Source organism: Octopus sinensis, linkage group LG5 (genome assembly GCF_006345805.1).
Source record: "Octopus sinensis linkage group LG5, ASM634580v1, whole genome shotgun sequence".
NCBI classification, from domain to species: domain Eukaryota; kingdom Metazoa; phylum Mollusca; class Cephalopoda; order Octopoda; family Octopodidae; genus Octopus; species Octopus sinensis.
Window position 1 is genome coordinate 135,809,004 of NC_043001.1, and position 20,000 is coordinate 135,829,003.

The 20,000-nt window shown below is 38.4% G+C and overlaps 1 protein-coding gene and 1 long non-coding RNA gene across 5 annotated transcripts in view; one reads left to right on the forward strand and one right to left on the reverse strand.

Moving 5' to 3' along the window:
• Positions 1-20,000, reverse strand: part of LOC115212045 (crystallin J1A) — a 477,233-nt gene that overhangs the window by 389,485 nt on the left and 67,748 nt on the right. The window lies entirely within an intron of this gene.
• Positions 1-20,000, forward strand: part of LOC118763455 — a 25,921-nt gene that overhangs the window by 4,626 nt on the left and 1,295 nt on the right. The window contains exon 2 of one of the 2 annotated variants that reach the window (XR_004999221.1): positions 17,526-17,530. This is a non-coding gene — a long non-coding RNA (uncharacterized LOC118763455). Of the gene's footprint in view, positions 1-2,300; positions 2,312-17,525; positions 17,531-20,000 lie in introns of those variants that run through there. The other variant, XR_004999220.1, reaches the window with a different exon arrangement.

Consider the following 20,000-nt stretch of genomic DNA (forward strand, 5'->3'; position numbering starts at 1 on the left):
TTGATGTGCCAGCACCAAAAGAGACCAAGCCTAGAAGGAGCAGTAACAGGAAACATAAACAGACTGAACATTTACAAATAATTCCTAAACAGAAAAGGTACTGAGCTCCCTAAGGAAGCAAAATTTTAAAAAGGGAGAGGTGTTGGAAAGAAATAAAAACAAAATTTTTGTTTTCTATGAAAGTTGAAATTTCAAAAGGTGATATGTTGTAGTGAGAGTCATGACACTCCCTGCGAGAATAGATTTGACTGAACAACTATAAATAGTAGTGGTCTGAGTGAGAGACAGAGGGTAGGCGTTAATCGCAGGAAATTGTAAGGTGTTGCTTTGGTAGTTTGTTAGAATACCATTTGTTGATCCTTGTATAGTTTGTAGAGAGTTAGTTGGATTGTTACATTGTTGTTACCCTGCTTCAGTATATATTTAATTGTTACTACATGGTTATAGTGTAAACAAGTATCATCATAAATAGTGGCAATACTGCAATAATTGGAGATGAGTAACTATGTTACAATAGAGTGTGGCCCTATCAAAGAATCAGAAAAGATAAGTAGCTAAGATATTGCACCATCTTTCCATGGAACCCCTTGTTAAAATTTGCTGCAGCTGTGTTGTGGTTCTGGACAGTTCTCTTTCATCCACATAGCTCTTAGTTTGCCCAACTTTTGGGGGTACATCTAGGAAAATATTGTTTCAGTATTAGCAAAGAAGTTAGGGTTAAGAGTTTGAGGATATTTGTGAAGACAATATCATCAGCTCCAGTGTGTGTGTGTGTGTGTGTGTGTGTGTGTGTGTGTGTGTGTGGTGTGTGTGTGCGCGTGCGTGTGTGTGTGTGTGTGTATATTATATATATATATATATATATATATGTAGTAATTTTAGCATCCACTTTTCCATTTCTGGACAGAACAAATGGAATTTGTTCCAGAGACAGATTATTTATAGCCAGATATCCTTCCTGTTGCCAACCATTGCCTATTTCCAAGCAAAACTTGCCCCATGGCTGGAGAAGTTTTTGCAGAAGTTTGAAAACAGAGGATTCCAAATGTGTGATAGTCATACTTGTTTCCAACTATCATGCAATATCAACACAAGGAGTACTTGTATATACATGCACGTGTGAGTGAGTGCACATGTGTGTGTGAATATATATGTGTGTGTAAAAAGATTTGGTGTGGGTACTGGTGCCACATAAAAAGCACTGGTGATGGTGACACAGTAAAAGCATCCAGTACACTCTGTAAAGTGGTTGGCATTAGGAAGGCCATCAAGCTGTAGAAACCAAGCCAGAACACTATGGAAGCTGGTGCAGCCCCTGGCATTGCTAGTTCTTCTCAAGTTGTGCAAAGCATGCCAGCATGGAAATCATCATTTCATTTAGCGTCCGCTTTCCATGCTAGCATGGGTTGGACGGTTCAACTGGGGTCTGGGAAGCCTGAAGGCTGCACCAGGCCCAGTCTGATCTGGCAGTGTTTCTACGGCTGGATGCCCTTCCTAACGCCAACCACTCCGTGAGTGTAGCGGGTGCTTTTTACGTGCCACCCGCACAGGTGCCAGACGGGGCTGGCAAACGGCCACGGACGGATGGTGCTTTTTACGTGCCACCAGCACGGAGGCCAGTCGGGGCGGCGCTGGCAACAGACAATGGGTGTTAAATGTTGATGAAAATGATGTTATATATTTACACACAAACACACACACACAAGCTTCTTCTAGTTTGTGCCTATTAAATTCATTCACAAATTTTGGTCAAGCCAAGACCATAGATAGCAGAAGACTTTTGCCCAAGATGCCAAGCATCGGGACAGAACCTGCAACCACAATGTTGTGAAGTGAAATCCTGAACCATACAGCCATGTTGGCATCTATCTCTATCTCAGAGAAAAATAGGAGTTTGGCTGCAGAAAACTCTTGAAAGAAAACACCAAGTGATACCAAACTATCTTAAGCATGTCTATGAAACATCATTCATTTCACCAGGATCCTCACAATGAGTACATGTGTGTGTGTGTGTATGTGTGTGTGTGTGTGTGTGTGTGTGTGTGTGTGTGTTACTAACTCACTATCTCTATACTATTTCTTCACCATAATAATCCTAAACAGTCATTTAAACAGATGGCAGTTAGTTTGTTGAAGTTTACCTGTTGCAGACTGCATAATACACAACTGATCTCTGCCCTAACTATATTTATAACAATAACAACAGTTTTCTATTGATGAGAGAAATAAAAGCTGCTAGGGGAGGATCTGAAGTGCAAAGCTGATATGAAAAAAAAAAATGAGGTCATTGTTTTCTTTAGTATGTGTATGTGTGGGTGGGATGACGAAGAATTTGGCTAACTTAATTGGAAAGTGTCCAAATCAACTAGAACACTCAATGAAATTGGCAGTTGATGTCTAAAAATTAATATAGGTTATGAATAAAATAATAATTTCAAAGATAGGTCCAAGTGGCAGGCATGGCTGGGTAGTTTAGAAGTTCACTTTGCAACCAGGCAGTTTCAGGTTTGGTTCCACTGTATGGCATCTTGGATAACTGTCTTCTACTGCAGCCTCAGGTTGACTAATGCTTAAGGCAGTAAACTGGAATAGTTGATAGAGTATTTCTAACTTTCCATGTTCTGAGTTCAAATCCCAACAAGGTCAACTTTGTCTTCTATTTTTGGTGTGTGTGTGTAGGGTGGGTGGGTTTACAAAAAAATACCACTCTAGGGTTGAGGATTAGTGAAACTTGAACAACACTGGGTGAGATGGTTTGCAAATATGCAACTCTGGCCCCTTGTGTTCTGACAGCAATGTTTACTACAAAACTGGGGTTCAAATGTATTGGCCTTGAAGTGGAAACCATTTCCCTAAATAATGTCAGTGCTATTGAGTGGGAAGGTCTGTATGCTTGGGCAACTGTTACTCTTCTACAGAAAAACCTTACTCGGGCCTTCACATATAGATAAACATTCAATTCTCACTGATGAAGGCCTCTTGATAAATACCTTGTGAGTGAAACAGGTAATGAGAAACAGTACAAAAGCCTACTGTGTGTGTGAGTGTATTTGCATGGGTTTATGTGTACATGTATGTGTGTCTAGATATCAGTCTTTATGTTGACACTATTGAAAATTGCTGTATTTCTTTAAGGCCAGGGACTTGTTTATACTCCATAACCTAGCAGTTCAACAAACAGAGAAGAATAAGTACCAGACTTTAAAATGGAAAAAGTACTAGGGTTGATATGACTGACTAATACTCTTGAAATGGTTGCAATCTGATGACTGAAACAAGTAAAAGCATTAAGTCAGAAATTGTTTTAAGGGCCGTAACTTACACCTTAAATTGAGTCCACTCTTGACTTGTATTTTATGTTATAAGATACAACTGTTAGTCCAATGTTATTGTTTGATATCTATCTTCCAGGTTGGCATGGTTTGGATGGTTTGAGAGGAACTAATAAGCCAGAGAATTGTGCTGAGCTCTAATTACCATTCTGTGTTTTAAGTTGTAGTAAGAAGAGGAAGGAACAATGGGACGATGCCAATGACCCTTTTTTTGGAGCTTCTAAGAATAATGGTAGGAAAAGAAGAAGAAAGGTTCTCTTAAGCCAGACACCTGGCCTGAAATGCATGCAGCAGAGTAAACTCTGATAAAGAAACCCGAAAACCAGGCAGGTGGTGATGTTAAACCAAATAAGGGAACAAGAATAGGAACAGGCTCTTTAACAGCTTCCTTACAGTTTCTGACTATCGAGTTTTACTCACAAGGTTTTGATTGATTTAAAGCTAGATTGGTATTTTATTGTGAAGGCATATGGCTCAGTGGTTAGAATGTCGGTCTCACAATCATTAGATTGTTGAGATCACATACAGCCCGAACTGGGCTGGATGCTGTGTTGTTGAGCAAGACACTTTATTTCATGTTGCTCCAGTTCTCTCAGCTGTAGAAATGAGTTGTGACATCACTGGTGCCGAGCTGTATCAGCCTCCACCTTTCCCTTGGACGACATTGGTGTCAAGGAGAGGGGAGGCTGGTATGCATGAGTGACTGCTGGTCTTCCAAAAACTACCTTGCCTGGACTTGTGTCTTGGAAGGTAACATTCTAGGTGCAATCCCATGGTTATGCATGACTGAAGGGGGTCTTTACCCTTTACTTAATTGGCCACAGAAGGACGAAATATAAATACAACCTTGGTGAGATTTAAAAAGAAGATACAAAGAGCCACAAGTAATTTTCCTGAGTGCTCTATTGTTTCTGCTAGTCATGAGCTTTCAGTATGGGAAAATTTAATAAAAAAGATAATTATTCTGGAGAGAAAAGGGTCTGGATCAGCAGATCATCAGGTTAAATGCTATGTACAGTGTTTTGCACTTGTGATTGTAAGTTAGTGCTTTTGTTCCTAGAGTGGGATGAGGTAGACTATGGAAAACATGGGACAAGGTGATGGAGCATGATCTACAGATGTTGAATCCTATGGAGGTGATGACAAATGATGAAGACTTTTGGTGATTCACTGTGCTTCAGAACACAAGTCAAATGAAGTGAAATTGTAGTCACAGCCAGTGCTGGTAACATGTAAAAGGCACTCACTATATTCTTTGGGTGGTTGGCATTAGGAAGGGCATCCAGCCATAGAAACCAAGCCAAAATCAGACGGGAACCTGGTGCAGATCTCTGAGGGTGAGCTGATTCGCGATGTCCTCCTCCCACCTCCACTTCCCAGCTGGCGCAAACGCACAGGTGGGCAGCTGAAGACCTGGGCAACAATGATAAAGGAGGACCTCTCCGAACTCTCAGGTCCGCAGGTCTGCAGTCTGCGCAGATGGAACCACGAATGGCACACTATCTCCAGTGACCTCACACAGGACCGTTGAGCATGGGCTGCCATGGTTTGTGATGCCATTAGGAACAGAGAAGAAGCCAGGGTGAACTCCGTCACAAGTACAAGTAGTAGCAGCTCTCTGGCTTACCAGTTCCAGTCAAACAGTCTGATCCATGCCAGCATAGAAAACAGATGCTAAATGATAATGATAATGATGATAGTGAGTGGTACATTGTGTTCAAGTATGTGCCAAAACTGCTTTCATCTGACCAAAAAGACACTCAGGGTTTTAGTTGCACAAAATCTCCTTGAATGTGTTGTGAATCTCCTTGAGCAAAACACTTCATTTCATGTTGTGTTCCAATCCACTCAGAGATAAATGAGTAACCCTGCGACAGACTGGCATCTAGTTCTATGGAAAAGTGGTAATCTCAGTCACTTATATGCCATGGAGACTGGTTAACAGGCTCTATGAGTTCCAGGACTTGAGATAGTAATATTCAAATAAATAAAGTGGAGGTACAACTGACAGAAATTTTAGAGAGTACAAGCTATCATGGTAATAATGAAACTTAGCAGCAAAGAAAAGGTTTTGAAAATGCTATCACAAGTTCAAATCTCACTGAGTCCAAGTTCTAATCTCTCTGAGGTCAATAGTGTCTCATACCTCCAGAGTTAGTAAAACAAGTATCAGACATGAACTAATAGAAGGTCTGATCAATAAGTATTTGGATTGTTGCCATAGTAACGACGCTAAAGCATGCGGAGTGAAGCCACTTGACCCAAATTGACCTTTAACTCTGCTGTGCATGTGCACTAAGTTTTAATGTTCTAGCTCACTTCCGCTGTTTAATAGCAATTCTTCCAAGTAACATGTATAACATGTGATCATTGCATTGACCATGACAGAGAAAGTTGTCATGGTGATACCTGCTCAGAGGCCTATGCAAAGTTGCAGAAAGTGTATGGAGAGGAGTGTATGAGCCACGCACAAATGAGTGGTTCAGATGTTTCCAAGATGGTTGAAAAAATGTTGATAGTGCTGAAAGTTCTGGGAGACCTGCAACAAGCAGAACTAGGAAAAACAATACAGATGTCTTGCAGCTGTAAGGGGAAATGATTGACTCACCATCTGTGAGTTATCAGAGGATGTGCCGATTAGTTATGGTTCAGTTCAGTCCATCATCACTCAAGATTTGGGTATGAGATGCGTGTCTGCCAAGTTTGTACCAAAACTGCTTTCAGTTGACCAAAAAGACACTCGGGGTTTTAGTTGCACAAAATCTCCTTGAATGTGTTGTGAATGGTGAAAAGTTTTTGAAAACTTTGCATAGGCCTCTGAGCAGGTATCCCCAAGCTTTTGGCAAGATTTAATGCAGATTTCCTGCTCAACTTTCTCTGTCATAGTCAATGCAATGAACACATGCTACACACATTACTTCCAAGCACTGCTGTAAACAGTGGAATTCAAGGTCAATCTGTTCCAAGCAATTCACTCTGCGTGCTTTAGCTTTGTTACTATGGCAACAGTATGGAAACTTATTGATCACACCACATATAGATATTTCATACATGTTTCTCGCCTGCTAATATGTGGCCTGGTACCGTTATGTAAAAATCAATGTGTTGTTCAAGCAATAGATAAATATATATAAAATCAATTTGTAGATCATTTGTGAAATGATAAATTAATAGTAAGTAGCTCAGTTTTATTGCCTTCTTTCTTTCCAGAATAATTGGTAATTGTGAATGACGGAAGCAGATGAGGTGACGAACACAAAAGTAAATATTCTTGCCAGAAATACAATAGGACATCTAGAGTAAATCTGAACTTATGAATCATCAGTTTAAAGTCCAATACATTACATGCTGAGACAGTTCATGCCTGAAGATAGCAAAATAGACATACTCATAATTCATAATGGTGTAGTTATTATTATTACTCTAGTATAATTTTTACCTTTTACTTGTTTCTGTCATTAAACTGTGGCCATGCTGGAGCACCACCTTCAAGAATTTTAGTTGAATGAATTGACCCCAGTACTTTTTTTTAAAGCCTGGTACTTATTCTATCAGTCTCTTTCACTGAACCACTAAGTTACAGGGACATAATCAAACCAACACCAGTTGTCAAGCAATGGTGGGAGAACAAACACAGACACAAAGACACACATACATAAATGTATATATGATGGGCTTCTTTCAGTTTCTATCAACCAAATCCATTTACAAAGCTTTGGTGGACCCAAGGCTATAGCAGAAGACATCTGCCCAAGGTGCCACGCAGTGGGACTGAACCTGGATGAAACAAGTTTCTTAGCACACAGTCATGCCTGTTTAATCAGTCTATTCAAAATACAATTGAAGGTGCAATAACTTAGATTCATCATCACCGTTCAATAATCTGTCTTCCATGCTGTCATGGGTTGAACAGTTTGAGAGGAACTGATAAGCCAGAGGGTTATGCTGAGCTCCAGTGTTGTTGCAACTCATTTCTACAGCTGATCGGCCTTGTATTAGTTCATGTCTGATACTTGTTTTACTAACTCTGGAGGTATGAGACACTATTGACCTCAGAGAGATTTGAACTTGGACTCAGTGAGATTTGAACTTGTGATAGCATTTTCAAAACCTTTCTTTGCTGCTAAGTTTCATTATTACCATGATAGCTTGTACACTCTAAAATTTTTTTCAGTTGTACCTCTACTTTATTTATTTGGACATTATTATCTCAAGTCCTGGAACTCGTAGAGCCTGTTAACCAGTTTTCATGGCATATAAGTGACCGAGATTACCACTTTCCCCTAGAACTAGAAGCCAGTCTGTCGCAGGGTTACTCATATATCTCTGAGCGAACTGGAAGCAAAGTGAAATAAAGTGTCTTGCTCAAGAACACAACACACAGCCTAGTCCAGGAATCGAACTCACTATCTCATGCCTTTGTGCCCAACACTCTAACCTCTGAGCCAACTATACAGAGTAATGTGATTGCCAAAAGATTGAAGTGATCAAAATTAAAACCTTCTATCAAAATTTCATGTTAATTTATGTTTCATACAGGGTTTTGATAATGGTAAAGTTTTTTTTACTTAATTCTTCATTATCTCCAAAATTAACTGAAACAAAGATAGCATACAAACAATTGCAGTGTGGAAGGTGTTTATAAGCCATTTAAGAAACACACAAAAACCGTTAGATTCACTTCAACATTTAAATTTAATTTAATTTGTCAAAATATTTTTGTCGCTTTGAGACCGCGACCTGTTCACTGACACAATGCAGCACAAAGTTTTGTCAGTGAACAGGTCGCGGTCTCAAAGTGATGAAAATATTTTGACAAATTAAATTTAAATGTTGACGTGAATCTAACAGTTTTGTGTGTTTCTTAAATGGCTTATAAACGCCTTCCATGCTGCAATTGTTTTCGTTCCAGCACACGATCTCAGATTAAGTCACTCGCTATGCAAGTACATCTCCGTAAAAGAAAGCATATTTCAACAGAAATGTGGAAATGAACAGGTTAAAAGAGTACATTGTAATATGACCTAAGTCTGGTTGCTAATTCTGGTAGGGACACTTTCAGAGTTCAGTAAGGGCAGCCATGTTTGACTGAAATCATGTTGGTCCGACTGGATAATCAACTCTGAAACATCTAATTTGGTTTAGAGAGGCAGAACTATAAGAAATAAAGGGTAGAAAGAAATATATTGATGGGAAGGAAAGGTGGAAGGAGATGGGGTGGATGGATGAAGTAGTGAGAGAGAGAGAGAGAGAGATGAGAGAGAGAGAGAGGAGAGAGAGAGAGAGGAGAGAGAGAGAGAGGTGAGAAAGAGGAGGAGGTAGAGAGTGAAGGATAGATGAGTAGAGAGAGAGAGAGAGAGGTGAGAAAGAGGAGGAGGTAGAGAGTGAAGGATAGATGAGTAGAGAGAGAGAGAGAGAGAGAAGAGAGAGAGAGAGAGGAGAGAGAGAGAGAGAGAGAGAGCTAGAAAGAGATAGGATGAAAGTGGTAGAGGGAAGAGAGAGGAAAGAAGGAGAGAAAGAGAGGAAGGGGTGGGTAAGGAGAGAGATAGAAAGACAAAGGAGGAAAGTGGTAGAGGAAAGAGAGAGGAAAGAAGGAGAGAAAGAGAGGAAGGGGTGGGTAAGGAGAGAGATAGAAAGACAAAGGAGGAAAGTGGTAGAGGGAAGAGAGAGGAAAGAAGGAGAGAAAGAGAGGAAGGGGTGGGTAAGGAAAAAAGTAGAGGAAGTTGAGGGAGGAGGTGGGAAGTAGAGAATTGAAAGTGAAAGTTGGGATAAGGAAAGGGAATATAAAGAAGTATAGAAAGACAAGGAAGAGAGACAGAGAGAGAATACCTTGGAGTAATGAAAAGAAAAGGACAATGCAATGACTGAGAAATGAAAATGGAAGGTGGAGAGAGAGAGAGAGAGAGAGAGAGAGAGAGAGAGAGAGAGAGAGAGAGAGAGAGAGAGAGAGAGAGAGAGAGAGAGAGAGAGAGAGAGAGAGAGAGAGAGAGATTTTCTGAGGTTGGAAAATCTCTGTAAGAAAAGAGAGTTTTTTTTTATAAGTTGGCAGACACGTTTTACAATCATCAATGGTCATTTTTATATTCCAGCATGATATTGGCAATGGGTCAAGCATATACGAAGGGAGATTAGTTAAATAAAGACTTAGTTGCCTGGCTGGCCAGTTGGTGCCAAGGATTCATTCAATTTACCATCTGTGTATCTTTTCTGAACAGAACAATAACGAAACAATAAGAATTTACCAAATCCAGTCAACCAGACTGCCTGGATGGAAGACAGCTTATGGGGTATTATTCTAAATCCAAAATTTCTAATATTTTTATATTCATGTCTTTATATACAGAGAACTCTTTCCACAGACAGAAACACAAAAATAAATAAAAAACTTGTGTTAGAATACAAATAAAAACAATAAAAAATTATTTAGGCGCAGGAGTGGCTGTGTGGTAAGTAGCTTGTTTACCGACCACATGGTTCCGGGTTCAGTCCCACTGCGTGGCATCTTGGGCAAGTGTCTTCTACTATAGCCTCGGGCTGACCAAAGCCTTGTGAGTGGATTTGGTAGATGGAAACTGAAAGAAGCCTGTTGTATATATATATATATGTATGTATGTGTATGTGCTTGTGTGTCTGTGTTTGCTTGACAACCGATGCTGGTGTGTTTATGTCCCCGTTACTTAGTGGTTCGGCAAAAGAGACCGATGGAATAAGTACTGAGCTTACATAAGAATAAGTTCCGGGGTCGAGTTGCTTGATTAAAGGCGGTGCTCCAGCATGGCCGCAGTCAAATGACTGAAACAAGTAAAAGAGTAAGAGTAACCCTTTAGTATTTATACCAGCCATATCTAGCCCAAATATTCTACCTGTTTTGTGTCCAGATTGGCTAGATTTGACCTCTCACACCTATCTACAATGTTATTCTAAAAATAAACATTCAGATCATCAAATTCTTGAAGCTAAGAGATAATACATGATTAATTCAAAACAATGAGAAAAAATAAGCATTACACATGACAGAATAGTCTGAAAGTTGAAGGGTTAATATTTATCTGGGTTTCATATTTAAGGAGCTACATAAGGAACGGTGTGGTTATGTGATTAAGAAGGCTGTTAAGCAATCTAAGGATATTAGGTTTGATGCCGCTGCTTAGCATTTTGGTAAGTATCCTTTCTTTTAGCTTTGGGTTTGCACAAAGCTTTGCAAGTGAAATTGTGTAGATTGAAACTATGCAGAAGCCATCAGATGGATTACATCTGCTCTTGGGCGATGAAGTATTGCTTGACTTTTGTAAGCCTAATTTAACACCACCACCTGGTCTAGGGTGTCTTTAGTGAAGTATACTCTATTGTAAGTAGGTGTCTGGTTTGAGAGTATAAAAGTCTCTCGCTTCCCTTTTATCTCCACTAGCAAAAGCTCTGGAAACAAAGTCATCAATATTACTTTCGCTCCTCTGGTAAATGTATTCTGGTGTATGAAGACATAGTAACCTACAGACACCCTGCAGTTTTAGTTAGCAGGAAAGAAGACAGGTCCCTACTTTAATGAAAGAAATGGCCATGCTTGATATGCAAAAATGGAGTACATAGAAATTCAATATGGTGAACCCAGTGTAAACTATAGACATACAAAAGATGTGGCTCACAAGACTTTGTATGTACAAGGTCACTGAAGCAGTCAGCAGGAAGAAGTGAAATAGATTCTTTTCAATGCATGGAAAACTCCCTAGAAATAATTGAAAACGTTTTTTGTTTTTTTTTTATCCAGGTAACAAAATTAGCAGTGGAGGCAGGGTGTTCTTGAAGCCATCATGGCTGGAATTTGAACAGGTTTGAAATAATTTAATCGTTTGCCAGACTCGTCTGGCACCTGTGCCGGTGGCACGTAAAAAGCACCCACTACACTCACGGAGTGGTTGGCGTTAGGAAGGGCATCCAGCCGTAGAAACACTGCCAGATCAGACTGGGCCTGGTGCAGCCTTCTGGCTTCCCAGACCGCAGTTGAACCGTCCAACCCATGCCAGCATGGAAAGCGGACGCTAAAAGATGATGATGATGATGATGATGATGTTACCTCTTCTGGCAATAAGATTTCTCATTCAGCATGTAAAGTAGAAGGTATGTTGCATGTGCATAAATCATATGTGGAGGATTAATGGTGGTTAGAAAGAAACGGGATGAGCATGGTCTGCTGGGTGTGTAATGTTGATGCGGATGAATAACAGAGCATGGGTTGATTTGATAAAAGAACACCTAGATTTAAGAGGAAAAAGATGTAGTGTGCAAGAGAGAAGACTGCACTGGTACTGATGTGTGATGCAGAAGCATTAGCACGCCGGGCGAAATGGTCAGCAGTATTTCGTCTGTCGTTACGTTGTGAGTTCAAAATCCGCTGAGGTCGACTTTACCTTTCATCCTTTCGGGGTCGATAAATTAAGTACCAGTTACGCACTGGGGTCAATGTAATCGACTTAATACCTATGTCTGTCCTTGTTTGTCCCTTCTATGTTTAGCCCCTTGTGGGTAATAAAGAAATAGGTACTGATATGTGATGCAATGGAGGACGTAAGTTGATGAAGAAATGCAAAGAGCTCCAAGTGGATGAAACCTGTGGGAAAGGGGCCTGCAGAAACATGGAATGTAATTATGAAAACGGATCTCATGAAGGTGGACCTCACAAAGGAGATGGTGACTGACCATAATGAGTTGTGATTGTGATGTCAGAGAAGACTCGGTGACCCAATCATGCATAGCAAAATGGACATTAAAATGGTGGTGCTAATGGAGGTTGGCAATTGGACATCATTCCTTGCTGCCAGCATAATGTAGTATGACATCAGTTTGTCCATATTCAATTACCTTACTATCACTGTTCTTTATCACTAGTCATTACTCTCTCATTAACCATTACTCCCTCCCAATGGCACACATCACTCTCTTCTCTAATTTCTCACACTCCCTTTACTCCTTCTTCTTATTTCTTTACTACCCACAAGGGGCTAAACACAGAGGGAACAAACAAGGACAGATAAAGGGATTAAGTTGATTATATTGACCCCAGTGTGTAACTGGTACTTATTTAATTGACCCCGAAAGGATGAAAGGCGAAGTCGACCTCGGTGGAATTTGAACTCAGAACATAGCAGCAGATGAAATACCGCTAAGTATTTTGCCCAACATGCTAACGGTTCTGCCAGTTTGCCACCATAATTACTCCTTTTTCTATTACCTTATCACCTGCCTACAACTCTCCATTTCTCTCCTTACAACATTCATCCTGTTCCACTATTCAATCTCCTTACCAACAACCGATATGTAGCTGTCTATCATTGTCTCTTCTATTACTACCTCATCTATTGTTCTCTTCTTCATCAGTTCTGCTTCTTTTACCCTCTTGATCATGCTATTTTGAGACACTATAGAGTAAAGAAAAGACAGGACTCTTTGAGCTCTGCTGACGAGAAGACATCCTCTCTAGAGTTGGTACCATGATAAATTACATCCTTTAGATTTGATAAAGTAGCTGGCCAGAGAACAGAATGAAGCTGATTTGTGACACTGCAGAGGATAGAAGACTCTGTTGCATTGTGTCACAATAAAATACATCCAGTACAATGACTGGTATCAGAAAGAGCAGGCAGCAGTAGAAATTATACTAGAAATGGAACATAAATATGTGATATGGTCTCTGACTCATCACCAAGGGTAGTCATTCCAAATAAGATTTCAGGCAGTGATAACCCATCTAACCCATGTCAGAATTGAAAAATAAAAAATTAAAAAAAGGACGCAAAAATGATGGAAATAGAGTGAACATAAAATAATGATGATGATAAAAATGATGATATTATATACATTTACATCAATGTTATACTATTGCTGTTATATATTTTATATGGTTGTTATATACCATTTGATATAAAAGATATATAAACTTCTAAAAGGAGCAAAAAATAAAGAAAATAAAGTTCATATGTGTGTGTATGTGTGGGGGATTCTATAGAGCAGAAAATAGTTATAATATCTAGAAAATATATCTGCAATAAAACAACATGAAACTGTATATAATCAAACCAGCTATTTCAAAATAGAAAATACTTTAAAATTAACACAAAAAAATGTATATAAAAAAAAAAAAGAAAAGAAAACAGTAAGTGAAATATAAAACCAACAACATAAAAAATATCAAATAAATAATAAAAAGGATTATTCCACCCCATTTTACATACAGATCTACTAATACGGTAGGGTATAGGGTATATTATTGTTGTTGTTAATACTGAAGTTGTGGCTTATTCACTCGCTTTTATTTCTTTTGTTTAATAGAGCAGAATAGAATTAGAGTTAGGAATGAGGCGAAGAAAAGACATAAAACAATGCTAATACACATACATGTATGTGCGTGCGTACGTACATACATACATATGAGTGTGTGCGTATGTACATACATATGTATATATAAAATACACACACATACATTTGTTTTAAATGTGCTACATTCTTTATATATATATATGTGTGTGTGTGTGTGTAATATATATATATATATATATATGTGTGTGTGTATATATAAGCCAATTCAAAGAGGAGGTAGAGAGAGAGGACGATAAATTACAGCAATAGTCTTTGAGTAAAAAAAAGATTACTTCAAAGACAGAGCAATAATACAGTAGGGTAGATTAGAATCTACCAGCTTCCAGTCATGTTGCTGTCTGTCGTATATATATATATATATATATATGCACACATAAGTGTGTACATATATAGACACACACACACACACGAGGGAAAACATGAACATACCACATACATATACCAGAGCATGCACATACACAGAGGTACATACACCACATACTAAAGCATGTATATATATACACAGATGCTATTTAATTCACATCGCTTATATAGATGCTGTCAGTAAAAAGAGGAGATATGGTGATAACAGGTTGTTTGTTGGAAACACACATGCACACACACGCACGCACACATGCATACACACACACACAAACACACAGGGAGAAAATAACTAGAGTCAGTGTTATTTAATAAGTAGTTAAGTGACCTGAAGTTCATAGTTTCAAATCTTACAAGGGCTGCTAAAAAAAAATCATTACCTTTGCACAGTATTTAGTTGCAGCTCTTTACATCCTGAGTTCAATTCCTGCTAAAGTTGATTTTGCATTACGTTCTTTCAGGGATAACGAAATAATTACCAGAAGAGAACATATATATATTTCTTTACTACCCACAAGGGGCTAAACACAGAGGGGACAAACAAGGACACACAAAGGGATTAAGTCGATTACATCAACCCCAGTGCGTAACTGGTACTTAATTTATCGACCCCGGAAGGATGAAAGGCAAAGTCGACCTCGGCGGAATTTGAACTCAGAATGTAACGGCAGATGAAATACGGCTACGCATTTCGCCCGGCGTGCTAACGTTTCTGCCAGCTCGCCGCCTTAATTGACTAGTGGGTACCCCTCCTTTCCCGTCACAACAGTAGAGATGATCACCCGTTGCTGGATACTTCTGATCATCAAAATATAAAGTAATTGATTCGTTTTCTACATCAATGTGTGGATAAATCATCATTGTTTTAATGTCCACTTTCCAAGCTGGCATGGTTTGGACAGAATTTGTGGATGTGGATTTTCTTCTACAGCCAGATACCTTACCTGTCACCAACCCTCACCTGTTTCCAAGAAAAAATTTTTCACATAGCCAAACATGTTTCCATGGAAAATTGGAAACAAAGGACACCACTTGCATGGCAGGGACACTTGTTTACAGCTATCATATGATGTCAAAGCAAGGAGACCGTAAAATACAAACATATTTAAACATGGATCCATATATATACTGAAGGCACATGGCTCAGTGGTTAGATCATCGAGCTCACAATCATGAGGTAGTGAGTTTGATTCCTGGACCAGGCTGTGTTGTGTTCTTGAGCAAGGTACTTTATTTCACATTGCTCCAGTTCACTCAGACGTAGAAGTGAGTTGCAACATCGCTAGTGCCAAGCTGTATCGGTATTTGCTTTTCCTTTGGATAACATCGGTGGCATGGAGAGGGGAGCCTTATATGCACTGGTGACTGCCTGTCTACACTAAATAACCTTGTCCAGTCCAGACTTGTGCTTCAATGGGTAATTTTCTAGGTGCAATCTCATGATCATTCAAGACAGAAGGGGGTCTTTACACACACACACACACACACACACACACACACACATGCAATCAGTTTCAGTTTACAAAATCCATTCACAAGGCTTAGATTAATCTGGGGCTATAGTAGAAGACACTTGCCCAAGGTACCACACTGTGGGGCTGAACCCAGAACCATGCAGTTGAGAAGGAAACTTCTTACCACACAGCCATGCCTGCACTTCATAGTAAACATATATAACACAAAACAGAGACAGACATGTAGAGATTTTATACCAATGTTCCCTTAAACTTTTTAAGCTATTGCCCTTTATTTTTCTAACATTTTTTCAATGCCAACCCCTGTTTGCTATGATTCATAGTCCCCATCTACCACCAATTTCAATGTATGTACACATAATATCAAGTGAGAGTATTTAAGTTCTGAGTACTAGTTTGATGCAGGTGATGATATACCACAGCACCACTCTACTGTAAGCAAATATTCAACATGTCACCTCTTGACCTTAGTTTCTGACCTGACCTTTAAGCATGTGCCTTTGGCCAGACTCAAGCATGCATTCTTTGTGTTTCACACATATGTTTGTTATTATCATTTATAATCATATCCTGATTTATAGTTGTATTGACACTCTCCGTTTTCTTACTTAATATTATATATATATATATATATGTATATATATATGTATATATATATATATGTGTGTATATATATATATATAGTTAATCTAAATATGAAAATACAAAGAGAAAACACAACAATGCGAGGACGTGGAACAAGTATAGTGTTATTCGATACTCAGGAAAGGAAAGAAAGAAGGAGGATTTAACGTTTCGAGCGGAGCGCTTCATCGGAAACATAGGAAAAGGAAAGAGCCAAGGAAGGGAAGACGGAGGAAATAAAAATAAAAACGATACACACGCGGTCACATATTATATATATATATATATATATATATATATATATATATATACTGATATAAACACACACACACTGACAAATATAGCGTACAGCAACACAGACACATATGCAGCAGATACAAAATCATATGATCCACATAAACACACACTAACACACATGTAGACATACACACACATACACATGTACAGAGACATAGAAAGCTTTACTTATTATAGAATCTCTATAAAGTAAAGAACTGATAATGATGATGATGATGCTGTTTAGCCCTAGGACAAGTCTGACTGAGTACAATCCAAATCATTACTTCTATGACCATATTGCCCACTTAAATAAATGTAGGGCTACATTATCTCATGTGCCACTTATTTAAAACAACAGGGTGTGATTTGAAATAGAATTAGCAACTATTTCTAGCAGATTAACCAGCTACATAGAGGTTCCCTTATTGGCTCATGGCTGAAGCAGTTATTCCTGGAAGACGGGTAGTAAAACTAAGTCTAAAGAAAGGTAAATAACAGCAGAAATAATAACTACTATAGTAATAATAACAATAACAATGATACTTCATGAACAAAATGGTAAAACAGCGATATAGGCCATTCTTCATGAATGGCACAAAAAACAAAGAATAGATAAATAAATAAATAAAAGATCTCATTAGCGATATATTTTTGCGGATGGAATAGCAATTAAAATCGGTTGCAGACATGCTATAAAGAGTCTAAGACATACATATAGCTTCAAATGCATACATAAATAATATTTGTCTAAATAACGAGTATCATATTCAAATAACTTTTGTTTTTAAATAACATATAGGTGCAGGTGTGGCTGCATGGTTAAGAAGCTTGCTGCCCAACGATGTGGACTGGGGTTCAATCCTACTGCTGAAAAGAAGCCCATCATGCATATATATATATATATATATATATATGATGGGCTCATGTATATATTATATATCATACTTCCATACATATATATCATACCTCACGTGACCGACCAGACCATCAGATGTTGCTACACATCGCTGGTCACAATGCATTCGCATTGTTTTAGCCTTCGAATGACGCCACCCCGCTGGCTAAGCGAGCAGGCCAACAGAAGAAAGAGTGAGAGAAAGTTGTGGCGAAAGAGTACAGCAGGGATCGCCACCATCCCCTGCCGGAGCCTCGTGGAGCTTTTAGGTGTTTCGCACAATAAGCACTCACAACGCCCAGTCTGGGAATCGAAACTGCGATCCTATGACCACGAGTCCGCTGCCCTAACCACTGGGCCATTGTGCCTCCACATATATCATACATGCTTACATATATTATATATCATATATACATACATATATCATACATAAATATATGTATATATAAGGGTATATTTATTTTTGATGGACATCAACCCATACCGGCATGGAACATGGACATCAAATGATGATGATGATATATATATATATATATATCATCATCATCATCGCTTAGCGTCCGCTTTCCATGCTGGCATGGGTTGGACGGTTCAACTGGGGTCTGGGGAGCCAGTAGGCTGCACCAGGCCCAGTCTGATCTGGCAATGTTTCTATGGCTGGATGCCCTTCCTAACGCCAACCACTCCATGAGTGTAGTGGGTTGTTTTTACATGCCACTGGCACAGGTGCCAGACGATGCTGGCAAACGGCCACGATCGGATGGAGCTTTTTACGTGCCACCGGCACGGAGGCCTGGTGAGACTGGCAACGGTCATGATTGGATGGTGCTTTTAACGTACCTCCGGCACGGAGGCCAGTCGGGGTGGCACTGGCAACAGCCACATTCGAATGGTTCTCTTATGTGCCACCGGCACTGGTATCACAGCTACAATTTCCATTGATGTTGATCGATTTTGATTTTGATTTTCACTTAAGGGAGTAAAATATTAAAGTAACATATGAAAAAATACATAGAAAATATATTGTAAAAATAATAACATAATGATATATATATATAAAAAGTATATCTATTTTCCCTAAAAATAACAATAATGTTTTCAGTCTTTAAATTAATGTTTAATAACAATAAGAACAGCAAAAACAATAACTTATGCAATAAAAAAAAGATAATTAAAATTTTCTTCACCTTTTCATCTTGTAATTTTGTTTATACAAGAAATATCAGATTGAGAGATGAAAAGGGAGATAACAATAATTAAACAGACGTAGGTGTTTTATTTATCAATCAATCTATCTATATATCAGTCAATCATACATACATACATATATAAACATACATACACACACACATATATCTACACACAGACACACACACATCTACACACAGACACACACACATCTATATATATATGCATAGACACACAGACACACACACACACACATCTATATATATATATATATATATATATGCATACAGACACACACATATCTATACAGAGACACACACACACACACATATATATATATCTACATACAGACACACATATTTAAATACATATATACGTAAATACATATACATACATACATACATACATATACAGATATTTAAATACTCAAACATAAATACATATACAGGCATACACACACACATGCAGATATTTAAATACACATATACATAAAAACACACACACAAGAAAATGAGATGGCAAAGGAATAAATGATTATCTTATGAACTTCATTAGCTTACAGCTGTTTCTACTATAAGAAGCAGTGGACTCATAGCCGAGTACCTGAGTGACACCTTACAGCTTCATCAGAGCATTGAATATGAAGTGCAGTTTATTTGGGAAATATGAGAAAGCCATCTCAGATGTGTATAAAGAAGTATATATCCAGATTTAGGTAAATGGTAATTAGCTCTAATATATGTATATACATTCGTGTGTGTATACACATACACACATAAATATATATATATTATATATAGATAGATGCACACTTGCATGCAAGGACATCACATATATGCATATATTCAGACAGATACACATATACACACAGGCCCATATGCACACGTGCTTACACACACACACATGGAAATTGTGCAGATATGGAAACACACGAGCATATATTTATGTGTGTATGTGTATACACACACGAGTGTATATACATATATTAGAGCTAATTACCATTTACCTAAATCTGGATATGTATGTGATGTATTTGCATGCAAATATGCATCTGTATATATATTTATACCTGTCTGTGCTTTTGTGTATATATCTGTATATCTAAGTGCATGTATGTATATGTGCATGTGTGTGCATTTGTGTACATACCTGGATGCTTGTATGTTTGTATATCTGTGAGATTTCTGCATGTGTGAGTGTATATGTGTATGTCTGTGCATATGCATGTGTGTGTATATGTGTACACATCTGGATGCTCGTGTGTTTCCATATCTGCACAATTTCCATGTGTGTGTGTGTATGCACATGTGCATATGGGTCTGTGTGTGTATGTGTATAAGCACGTGTGCATATGGGCCTGTGTTTGTGTATATGTGTATCTGTCTGAATATATGCATATATCTGATGTGCTTGCATGCAAGTGTGCATCTATCTATATATACTATATGTGTGCATATATGTGCTTATGTATATATA